The following is an 11204-nucleotide window of genomic DNA, read 5'->3' as shown; positions in this document are numbered from 1 at the left end:
TTTACCCTGCATGCTCCCTGCCCAGAACCTCTTTGCCGGGCTGATCCCACCTGTTGGGCGTGTTGACTGCAAAGGCTCACGGCTGTGCTGTTACCTGGAGAATCGCCCTTGGCCTAGAGGACTCGCCCGTCTGGGAAGTGCCTGGAATGTCAGCCCGCCCCCAGCGCGGCCCGCAGCCAATGGCCGACTGGCACCGGGAACAAGGCCAGCCCCCTTGCCCGTGCGTAGAACCACCTGCGGTTCTATTCATGTTCCACGGCTCCCTGTGGGATCAGGCTGAGACCCGACTTCTTGGCTAGGTTTCTTCCTCTCTCCTGCTTTCTTCACTTCCTTAGAGGCTTTTCTCCTAAGAACCTCCCACTATAAATAAATCATTCACTTGAGAACCTCCTCTAGAAAATCCATCTTGAAACACTCATCCAATAGCAGTTTGAGGGGGTTGTGGGGGGTGTCAGGTGGGAGGTCTTAGGTGTGTTTTGTAGTTGTCATTCTTCAAAATACACGACAACAGAGCCTGGCCACAGGAGGGCGTGTGCTGGTGCAATGGGGCTCTCAGTCCCAGGACATCCCTGCTTTGAGTGGCTGCATCTCCCCAGACACGTGTGTACAAGATGCCCTCACCCAGCAAGCCAGTGAGTCTCAGAGGCAAAGGAGGGGCAGACAAGCTGTTCGATAACAAACAAGCCAGCGCTGAAAGGCAGCGATGTAGACCTCTGCTGCTCTTCCCCAAAGAGCAGCCAAGGAAGCCAGCACACAGAACCTGGGGGTGGGGGTGGGGGGCCAGGAGAGGCGAGAGGGGTGGGCAGGCTGAACGAAGCCGAGACAAAGTTCAGATTGGGGCCAAGGTGAAAATCGAACAGTCTGACCTAGTTCAAGTACATCGTTTAACAAGGACACTCATTGATAAGCGAACCACCTGATGCTTGCACAGTAGAAAAAATAATAACAATGAAACACCTGGTACTGCCTTTGGGTTGATAAGCCAGTATCTTTCATCACATCTCTCTCTCTCTCTCTCTCTCCTTGATGACTGAAGTACCCACTCTATGAGGCCTTCTGCTCAATCCACACTGGTAATAGTGACAAGACTTTGATGTCCTTCTCATTCAACAGAATGTTGTTTAGTTCAAAGTGAAGAACAGAGGCAATTCTTTGCTTTTAAATTATTAGCTCCCTAAGTCTTCTGTAATGATATCGTTTGACTGAAGTGTGCAGTTTATTAACTACATAAAGACGGCATTATCAGAGCGGAGAAAGGCCGAGGCGAGCCTCGCCTTTCAGCCGAGCAGCAGGGGTTCTAGATACTTTGATCTCAATCAATGCTAAATGTCTTTGTGCGATGGGGAGCGCGCTGAAATTATCTTTGGCATGACGGCAGCATCAATTATTCAAGTCCTTTTCCTGACGAATTAAAGTGTTCAACTTCTACCCCACTTGTGGCTTTGGTTTTTTTCTTTTTTTTCTTTTATTGTTGTTTTTCCAGTCAGGAAAGGCACTTGGAATAAATCTCCAAGCATTCGCTAGTCATACTCCAGCTGACCTTTGAAAATTCACATCGCCTCCTCCTCCTCCTCCTTCCTAATCACTCTCCCCACCCTCACTCCGAGCCCTGGTCTTCTCGGGGGTGACCCGAAGGACTCTGCAGAGAAAACGGAGGTATTGTTTCCATCTGGCTTTGGGCCAGAATGGTCAGTAGAGGCCCATGAAGTGACCCCTTGACAAGAAGGGTTGGTTTGAAATCTGATGAACTGGAGGCGTCTACAGGCTGTTAGAAACCCTCCCAGCTGACCCCGGCTACTCACTGTACCTCCCAAGGGAGCCTTCAGCTACCAAACTGCCCCTCCGGTCGAGACCCAGCTCTTTAGAATACACTTACCCTCTGGGATGATGACTTTCAAACTGCAGGCTGAGACCCAGGAGTGGGTCATCAGATCAATTTAGAGGATCACGTCCAGCAGAAGAGAAAAGAAAGGACCAGAATGCATTTGATGGATGAGGGTAAGCACTGTTGCTTGAAACTCTGTTCTGGATGTGAATGCCCCGGGTCACCATACATCATCACCACCATCCCCTTTCCCTGTCAGAGAAACCCTGAGACAAGGATTTGGGAGCAAGTTGCTTATTTGGGGGGTGATTCCAGAAAGCACTGTGAGGTCATGGGGTAAATGAGATAGGAAGGCAGGAAGCTAATGAAGTGTGTGTTAGGGGTGGGCTACCACTATGGGCCACTGGAGTCGTCCTGCCAAAAATGAGGGAGCTGGAGCGCTGGCCTGCAAATGCTGGTCCTCCATTGGTCAGGGTCTTGCCTGGGTTTCAGCTCCCCAGAACGCTTCCCTATGCACAGACCAAGTATGCCCCTATGGCCAGAGAACACCTTCAGGCCAAGAGACGGGACAGCCAACAGAGAAAGGAGGAACTGTCTGCAGTGACCTCAGGAATATGGACGGAGGACCTACAGCATCCGCACCACCATGTAAAACGTGTTTCTAATCATGGACAGCAGTCAAAAGAGTTTGAACGTCCCTGCCCTGGCAGATAAAAGTAGGAGAGGTATCATCCACACCACTAAAATATTCTCTAAGCCTTCTAGACTTTTCTTGAAAGGTATTAATTACATGCACTCACTGACTACATGTACTTCACAAGTTAGTGATGTTGACACAATATAAGACCATGTAGGTCAATGAGCCCAGCACAGTGTTTAGCCTGGAACGACTACTATTATGTGAGCCAATTTCTTACAATTTCTCTCTAGATATCTATCTATCTATCCATCTATATCAAAACTGATAACTACCTACTTACCTACCTCCGTATCTCCTTTTGGTCCTGTTTCTCTGGAGAACACCAATTAATAACACCTAGATTCTCCCTTTTCACTTACCCTCACCCCCTCACAACTTGCTTACCAAACTCTTTGGCTTCACCTTTTTCTGGGCTCCAGAATCAATCCCTTCTTTCCCACCCACACCATCCCACCCACACCGTCTTCTTGAGTTGAGTGATCACACTCAACATGTAATTAGACTCTGTCCCCTCTCTACGTTCAGGCCCTATGGTACATTTTTTTTTTAACATTGGCAAACTAGAAAATGAGAACTTGACCTTGCCTAAGATGACCCCAAGAGTTGGGCGCAAAGGAGAGAAAGACAGGCCAAATAAAAGGCTGGAAAGGGACAGAAGAGGGGTACATCAGGGCTTCCTAGAGAAGACACCGCTTGAAATGAGTCTTGGAAAAATGGGTGAGTGTTTGCCAGGCAGGACGGTAGAAGAGCATGAGAAAATTTCTGGAAGAAGGAAGTGGCACTCTGGGTTTAGGGAACACAGCTCTGTTCGTGATGGTTTTTTTGAAATGCCCTTTTAAAATCATAATACCCACAGCATGTCAAATGGGTGCTCATATATTCTACGGAGAGTATTTTTCCAGAAGGCAAATGACCAACAGATGTGAAGAGCATTCACAAGTTTCCTCTCATTTGACAAGCAGTCGTATTTCTAGGAATTTTCTTTTTGTAAGAAACACCTGCCGAAGTGAAAACTTAGCAATACCCCAAATATCCAATAAAGTGGGATTAATTAAATAAATGTGCTGTATCCCCTACAATTGAATACAACACTATTATTAAAAATGATGTTGAGATGAACATGTGTTGTCATGGGAAAGTGTTCATGGCAAAGTAGGTGAAAAAGTAGGTATTAAACTGGTTGAAAGGTTTATGGGAACTCTCTCTGTACTACTTTGCAGCTTTTCTGTAAATCTAAAACTATTCTCAAATTTAATTAAATTTGAGAATAGTTTAAAGTAAATTCAAAAGCAGATATTTACAGTACTGTTTCATTTGTGTTTGACACACACACAAGGGAGAGTATATTTGAAGGGCGTCACAGTGGTCATTCTCCATGGTAGGATCCGTCGGTCAAATATGCAGAGTTAGCGTGCGGGGAGAATGGACGGAAGGACATACCTTTAGACACAGGGTAAGTTGTTGTCATTTGCTGTGAGAACTCTCGTGACACGGAGCAGCCAAACAACTCACACCCACTCCGGGGCTCATGCTGTGTAACCGCCCGTGGGTCCTCAACACCGCCAAGCATCCCTCTGAATTCCTCTCGTCCACTCTCACATCCACACTCTTCTAGATTCTGCTCTTCTATCTCCTCTTCTCGCCCTCGGCTCTGTCCCTCAATATTCTCACCTACTCCCAGACTATCAGTATTTCCATTATGTCTACAAGGATGTCCACATAAAGCGCCATTCCTCTGCTCTTCCTTCCCCTCTCATTTAAGGTTCAACCTCAGCTCATCTGTGAAAACCCTGATGGCGCCGGCAGGGTGATCTCCCTTCTCTGAAACTCTGTACTCTCTAGGCAATTTATCACATTCTGCTTTGTATCATTTTCATGCGTGTTTTAGTGCCCTGACTTCGTAGGAAGTCCTTGAGGGCTGATGGCGACACAAACCATTCTTGAATCTTCCAGCACCAAACACACAGTAAGTCCTCAGAATGGCTGTTCAATGAATCCTTAAATTATTGACATTGTTGAGACTTGATGAGCCAGGCCACGTCTATTGATAAACCACTCTCTTCCTTAGCTGGGTTGCTAAACACACACACAAACCATCTCATTTGCAATTTCCTTGCAAGTCAAGCAGTGCATACCGAACCCTCATTACAGACCCATCCAACTGCTCTCTCTTCAGATCCAGATCTCTTGCCCTGAGGGTTTCGAGCCAGCTCCCCCAGAATAGAGCCTCAGTCTCAGGGCTTAGCCGACTTCTGAGGGTCTCATTCTTTGTCTTCCTGTCCCCAGCTTTCCACTTCTGGGACAATCCGCAGGCCCAGGAGCAAAGCCAAAGCTTGACCCCAAGGCGGTGTCCCCTCAGAACCAGCTCAAGAGCAAAAGAAACCTTGCCTTCCCTGAGATCAAAGCTCTGTGCAGCCGGATCACCCGTGGCCTAATGCCACGCTGCTATGGCAACAGGAATTTTAAGCAGACATCGGCAGAACCTGCCTCTTCTATTTCAGCAAGTCTGGAGCCCGCCTCTCCTGGGCGGGACTTCCCACAAAGAGGGTCCCTGGTGCACCTGAGGGACCTGAGTCATTTTCTGGGGTTAGGATGGCCTGACCTGGTAGCTGATACCCTGAGACCTGGTAAGGAGGCTCGGGGGAGGAGGGAGGTGTCACACGAGTGCATTGCTGGGGAAGGTAGTGGGGGGAACTGGCTGCCTCAAGGGCAGAACCCCCAGAAGAAGGCTGAAAACTGATCATCATGTCCCTACCCTCCAGGAACCTAGGCTTTTCTGTATCTTTGGCATCCGTGCAAAAGATGACTAGCACCTGATCCCAAGCATATCACCACCTCTTGGGAAAATAAATCACATATTGAAATGACGCGAAGTGGATTGTAACTGAGGTCATAATAAAGATTCCCTCACTTCCTGTGAAGCTGTATGCTGAGACCACGGGTGACGGGGGCACCAAACAACAAGCACCCAAAGCCCCAGCGAGGCTGGGCTGCCCCAGAGGACAGGCAGGGAGGCACATGCCTCTCGCTCTCCGTGACCATCCCCACTGTCCTGTCCTCCCAGGGTCAGGAGCGTGCAGGGAGACGAGGGCCCCAGCACACTCAGCCTTGTGCCCTGGCTCTAGAAGAAAGTGCTCAACCCCAGATGGTCTCCCTGCTGAGTAAATGCAGTGCAGACAACATGACAGAGTCAACGTCAGCTCTAACCAGGATGCGAGGAAATGACTGCCCTCAGACCTTCATGTCGGTAGACGTCTAGATTTGTAGACTTTTAAAGATGATTTGACATGGTGGATTGATCTTAAAATTATGCATACTTTTAATTAATACTTACTGTTGTGTATTTGTATATATATATAGTTGTGTATTCACACACACACAATGGAATACTACTAGGCCATAAAACAGAACGAACTTGTGCCATTTGCATCAACATGCATGGACTTGGAGGGCATTATGCTAAGTGAAATAAGTCAGACAGAGAGAAAGACAAATACAGTCTGATATCACTTATACGTGGAATCTAAAAAAATACGACAAACTAGTGAATATAACAAAATGGAAGCCGACTCACAGGTATCAAGAACAAACTAGTGGTTACAAGCGGGGAGAGGGAAGCGGGGAGGGGTGATACAGGGGTAGGGGGACTAAGAAGTATAAACCATTAGGTATAAAATAAGCTACAGGGGATATTGTACAACACGGGGAACATAATAACTGCAAATGGGGTCTATAACCATTCAAAATCATGAATCACTGTATTGCACACCTGTAACTTACATGATATTGCACATCCACTATATGTCAATAAAAAAGTGTGCTCCCCAGCTACACTATGAATTATTGAGAGGAGGACCTCATTTTTTTCATGGCAACACACCAAATACCTAGTAGGCCCTCTATGAAACTGAATGGATAGACAGATAGAAATGTTAGGAAGGAGAAAACTTTTCGCCCTATCAACTTATGTCCAGTGGTTGGGGATTTGCCAATTAACTGACAAGAACAGGTGAGCAGATTAATGGTCAGAGGTTCATTCTCAGATTCACCGAGAAAAGATCAAGTTTATTCACGCACATGAGCACACACAAAGAAATGGCTCCTGTACAACGGGTTAAGGGTTTATATACCATCTTAATAAAAAGGGGGGTTAAGACTTCAAGGGAAAGCAAATGATGGGAAACTAATGAGAAACAAATAGGAGAAAAAAGCAAAGGGTATAGAAAGTTTTGGAAAGACTCTGTTTATGGAATTTCTCATCCAGGTGCAAATGGTCCATCTTCTTTCTGGATGTAAACCTCCCAGAGAGGGGATTTGCGGCAGCTGTATTTTTGAGGCTTTGTTTAAGTCAGGAAAAAAAAAAAAGTGTTAATAAGGGCTTTTTCTTCCACTGCTGTTTGTTCAGATATTTTCAGCTTAAAGTAAAGTTCATACCACATCAGTGAGACCATCAGATGGATGGACAGATGGATGGGTGGGTGGAATGGTGACAGTGGATGGTATAGACTCATTTGTGTGTGCAGGGTGCAGAGTGAAGAGGCATTTCAGGGCAAGGCCAGAGCCAGAGCCACTCAGGGAGTGTAAATCTCCCTGCCACCAAATTGTGGTGCCTACAATTCTAAGTTTGGAAATGCATTTTCTTGAGCCAGACATCTCTGTTAAAATGGAGCTATAATGGAGCAGGAAATGGTATAACTTGACAATTTGAGAAATGTATATGAACTATATACACATAAATATATGAAATGTATGTGCATAATAATACACATACACAAATATATACATACACATATATATGTATATATGTGTGTGTGTGTATACATAATATTATATATATATATAATATATTATATATATAAATATGGTAGGCAGCTGTGTTATGGTGGAAAAGAAGGCTTTGGATGAACTTCTAGTTCCTGCAACAGGACAGCTGAGCTACCATGGACTCCCCTCTGTTATAAAATGTGGCAATAACTCTGAATGAAGATAACAATTACATAGTCCCTGAGGGAGAGCAACAGGAGGCCCAGAGACTTGAAGGGCCAGAACTAAGTCCCCTCCATCAAGCCAGAATACCTGAAAGGCTGCCCAGGACAGGAAAAGGGGACTGAGAAAAAAGACGGGACATCCCTCTAAAGTATAACAAACATCTAATAGGAGCTGCCAAAGACACCGGAGAGAAGGGAGAGGAAGGAGGAACATTATTCAAAGAGACAGTGGATGAGAATGGAAACAAGACCTGAATCCTCAGATTGAAGCAGCACCATCCCCAGCAGGATACACAGGGGCAAACTTCCAGCTCTAGACACACTGCAGGGAAACTGCAGGACACTCAAGACAAAGACCTGTTCTTAGAAGTGAACCAGAGAAGAACAATCTATAAAGCAACAACAATTGGACTTCTCATCAGCAACAAGACAGGGTGAAAGGAGGAAATAATATCGGAAATGCAGAGAGGATTACTCTCAACCAATCATTCTTTATTCAGCTAAGCAATCATTTAATAGTAATAATCAAAATACTGTTAGGGTACAATAGTAATGAGGGTAAAATAAAGACATTTTCAGACAAAAACACAGTTTACATTTCAAAGCCATCAATGAGAGAATCATTAAAGGATGCACTTCAACACAAAGAAAAGTGGACCTGGAAAGAGGAAGTGGGATCCTAGGGACAGTGATGAGCAAAGAATTAGGTCAACATGTAGTTGAAGCTGAATGAGCATTGAGAAGTAATAAACAATAATGACCATCACAATGACTCATTCGTTTAAAACCATAATGAAACTAATAATAACATTGAGCAAACGTTGGTGAACCTTGACCCTGGAGCTACACCCAGTCAACAGCATGTTTTCTTTCATATGGCTCTCGTGGTAAGAATAGTTTTCACTTTTTTTTTTTTTAATGGTGGTAAAGTGGACATGACATAAAAATTACCATTTTAATGATTTTTAAATGTACAATTCAGGGTATTTAGTACATTCACATTGTGCACCAGTATTACTACCATCCATCTCCAGAACTTGTTTCATCTCCCCCAGACTGGAACTCTATCCCCATTCCTCCCCTCTCCCCCCTGGCCCCTGGCAACCACCATTCTGCTTTCTGTTTCTATGACTTGGACTGCCCTAGGGACCTCATATAACTGGAATCATACGGTATTTATTCTTTTGTGACTGGCTTACTTCACTTAGCATAATGTCTTCACATTCATCCCTGTTGTGGCATGTGTCAGAATTTCCTTCCTTTTTAAGGCGGAATAATTTCCATTATATGGATAGACCACATTTTGTTTATGCATTCATCCACGGATGGACATTTGAGTTGTCTCCACCTTTTGGCTATTGTGGATAATGCTGCTGTGAATATGAGTGTGTAAATATATGTTCAAGTCCCCGATTTCAATTCTTTGGGGAGGGCATATACCAAGCAATTGAATCATATGGTAATTCTGATTTTAATTTTTTAAGAACCCTCCACACTGTTTTCCATAGTGGCTGCTCCATTTTACCTTCCCACCAACAACACAGAAGGGCTCCGATTTCTCCACATCCTCGCTGGTGCTTCTCGTTTCCTGGGTTTTTTCTAGTAGCCATCCTAACTGATTGTAACGTGATCTCTCGTTGTGGTTTTAATTTGCATTTACATAAAGATGAGTGATGTTAGGCATCTTTTCATGTCTTTATTGTCTATTTGTATCTTGCTGACATAGAAGATGGGAGGGTGGATGGATGAGGGGAGGCAGAGAGAAATATTGTTTTGCCTTTTTTTAAGTATTTAAAGTAATTTGGGCAAAATGTTAACACGAGTTAATTCTAGGTGATGTGTATATGGATGTTCGTTATATTAATCACTGTATTTTTAAGTATTTTTTAATTCCAAAATTGAATTATAAATAACACACATACACACAAAGAAAATAAAGTGCATTAGACTTCAACTGGAGTGTTTCTACCTGTTGTAAGTGGGGAAATCACACCTGCACGATGAAGGCAGTGATGCTCTCCGCTCACAGTGCTGTAGTGAGGATTAAATGTGCTCAGGAATTCATGGAGGGGCTCTGTAAGCCTGTAAGCTGTGGTTGTGTAAATCCCTAACTCCTCAAGACGAAGAACTTCAGGACAAGACAGTTGGGTGGCTACTTGTGGGCTGAGGAGGAGCAGAGGGTACAAAAACTGGTTAGAAGATGGAGAATGAAAAAAGGATTTTTTTCTAAAGGTTCTGAGATGAGTCCTGCAGTAATTCTGCAGCTCAGAGCATGGCTTTCTTTGTTCAAGTCGGTTGAACCTCAGCGGATCCCAGCACCCTAGGCAACAGGCTATGGTCACATCTCCCCAAACATCTGGGGTCAGGGAGACAGAAGATTTCTTCATAAACATCAGGCTTGTCAAGGACACATCCTGTGATGCTCTCCACGTGCCTCGTGGTCTCCAGATTCACCACTGAGCTACTTTGTGTTAGGGTGTGCGTGGTGTCTCCACTGCAACCAGTGTCTGGCCCACACCCACGGCATCCCATGCATGTACCACACAGACACTCCATGCACACACAGGCGGGGTGTACACACGTGGTCCCGGGTGCTTGCGCATGCACGGGTGACTGCGCGCACCTCCATGCACACGGGCGAGCTCCCCCTACTCCTTAGATGTGCCCGATGCTGGTAAACCAGCGCCTATAAGCTCACCCAGCTGTCCCTAATACACTCATATACTATTAGCCGTACCTAACATACTCCTCCTCACAGAGTTCTTCCAATAGCTTTGCTCTACTTCTTCAGAAGAAAATGAACCTTCTCCTCCCTCAGTCTCCTGCCCTGTGTCCATACGGGCCCCTCCCACCAGAAGTGGAAAAAGCTTGCTTCCTGATACCATTTATTTCCCCTACATATCACCCCGTAAGGCAATGCCCCAGCTCTCCAACCGCGCCCGCTCAACAGAGATGCTGACAGATCGCTCAGGCTGAGGAGTGAAAGATGAATGAGGCTTAATCAATTTGCGGTCCCAGGAGTCGGAGCTTGACACAGAGGGATGACCCTCCAAGGGAGGAATTCTACTGGACGTGGTCCACAGGCGAGGGAGGGGGCATTCTTCCTGCAGGAGTTTTTCTGCAGAGTCTCAACACTCACCCAAAGCCACTAGGAACAGCACAAGCCCCTCGTCCCAATCCGTCCCAATCCGAGCACAGCAGCCAGGAGAACCCTGCGGCTCTCCCCTCCCCTTCTCTCTCATCCTCCTCCACCATGGGCAGCCCCGGGGGCTCTGGGGCCGAGGACAGGAGGACAGAGTGCATAGAGGAGCCCTTCTGCAGCCCCTGGATGGCACCCCAAACTGACTTTCCAACAAGTAAAGTACCTTTCTCCAAGTCCCTCTCCCTTCTTCTCCACAAAAGCTCTCTGAACTCCTGAGGGGAATCCCAGCCACCTCTCTCTGGGGATCCGTGATCCTCCAACTCCCTCTTCTGGTGAAGAATGGGGAGGGGGCTGTACCCAGAGGCCCCTGTCCCCTCTCCCTCCCTGGCTCACCTTCTCTGTGCCCAAGGACCCCAGTGCCCTTGGCAGGTGCAGACTACATGATCCTTCTCCCCTTTCCTGGCAAATAGCAAGGGACAGCCCTGTCTCCATTCAGGGTCAATGAGTTCACAGCCTCGAGTGTGGGCCACCAAGAGTCCCCTCCCTGGA

The sequence above is a fragment of the Camelus ferus genome, chromosome 16, assembly GCF_009834535.1.
Source record: "Camelus ferus isolate YT-003-E chromosome 16, BCGSAC_Cfer_1.0, whole genome shotgun sequence".
Taxonomy (NCBI): domain Eukaryota; kingdom Metazoa; phylum Chordata; class Mammalia; order Artiodactyla; family Camelidae; genus Camelus; species Camelus ferus.
Note: the sequence above shows the minus strand (reverse complement) of the source record.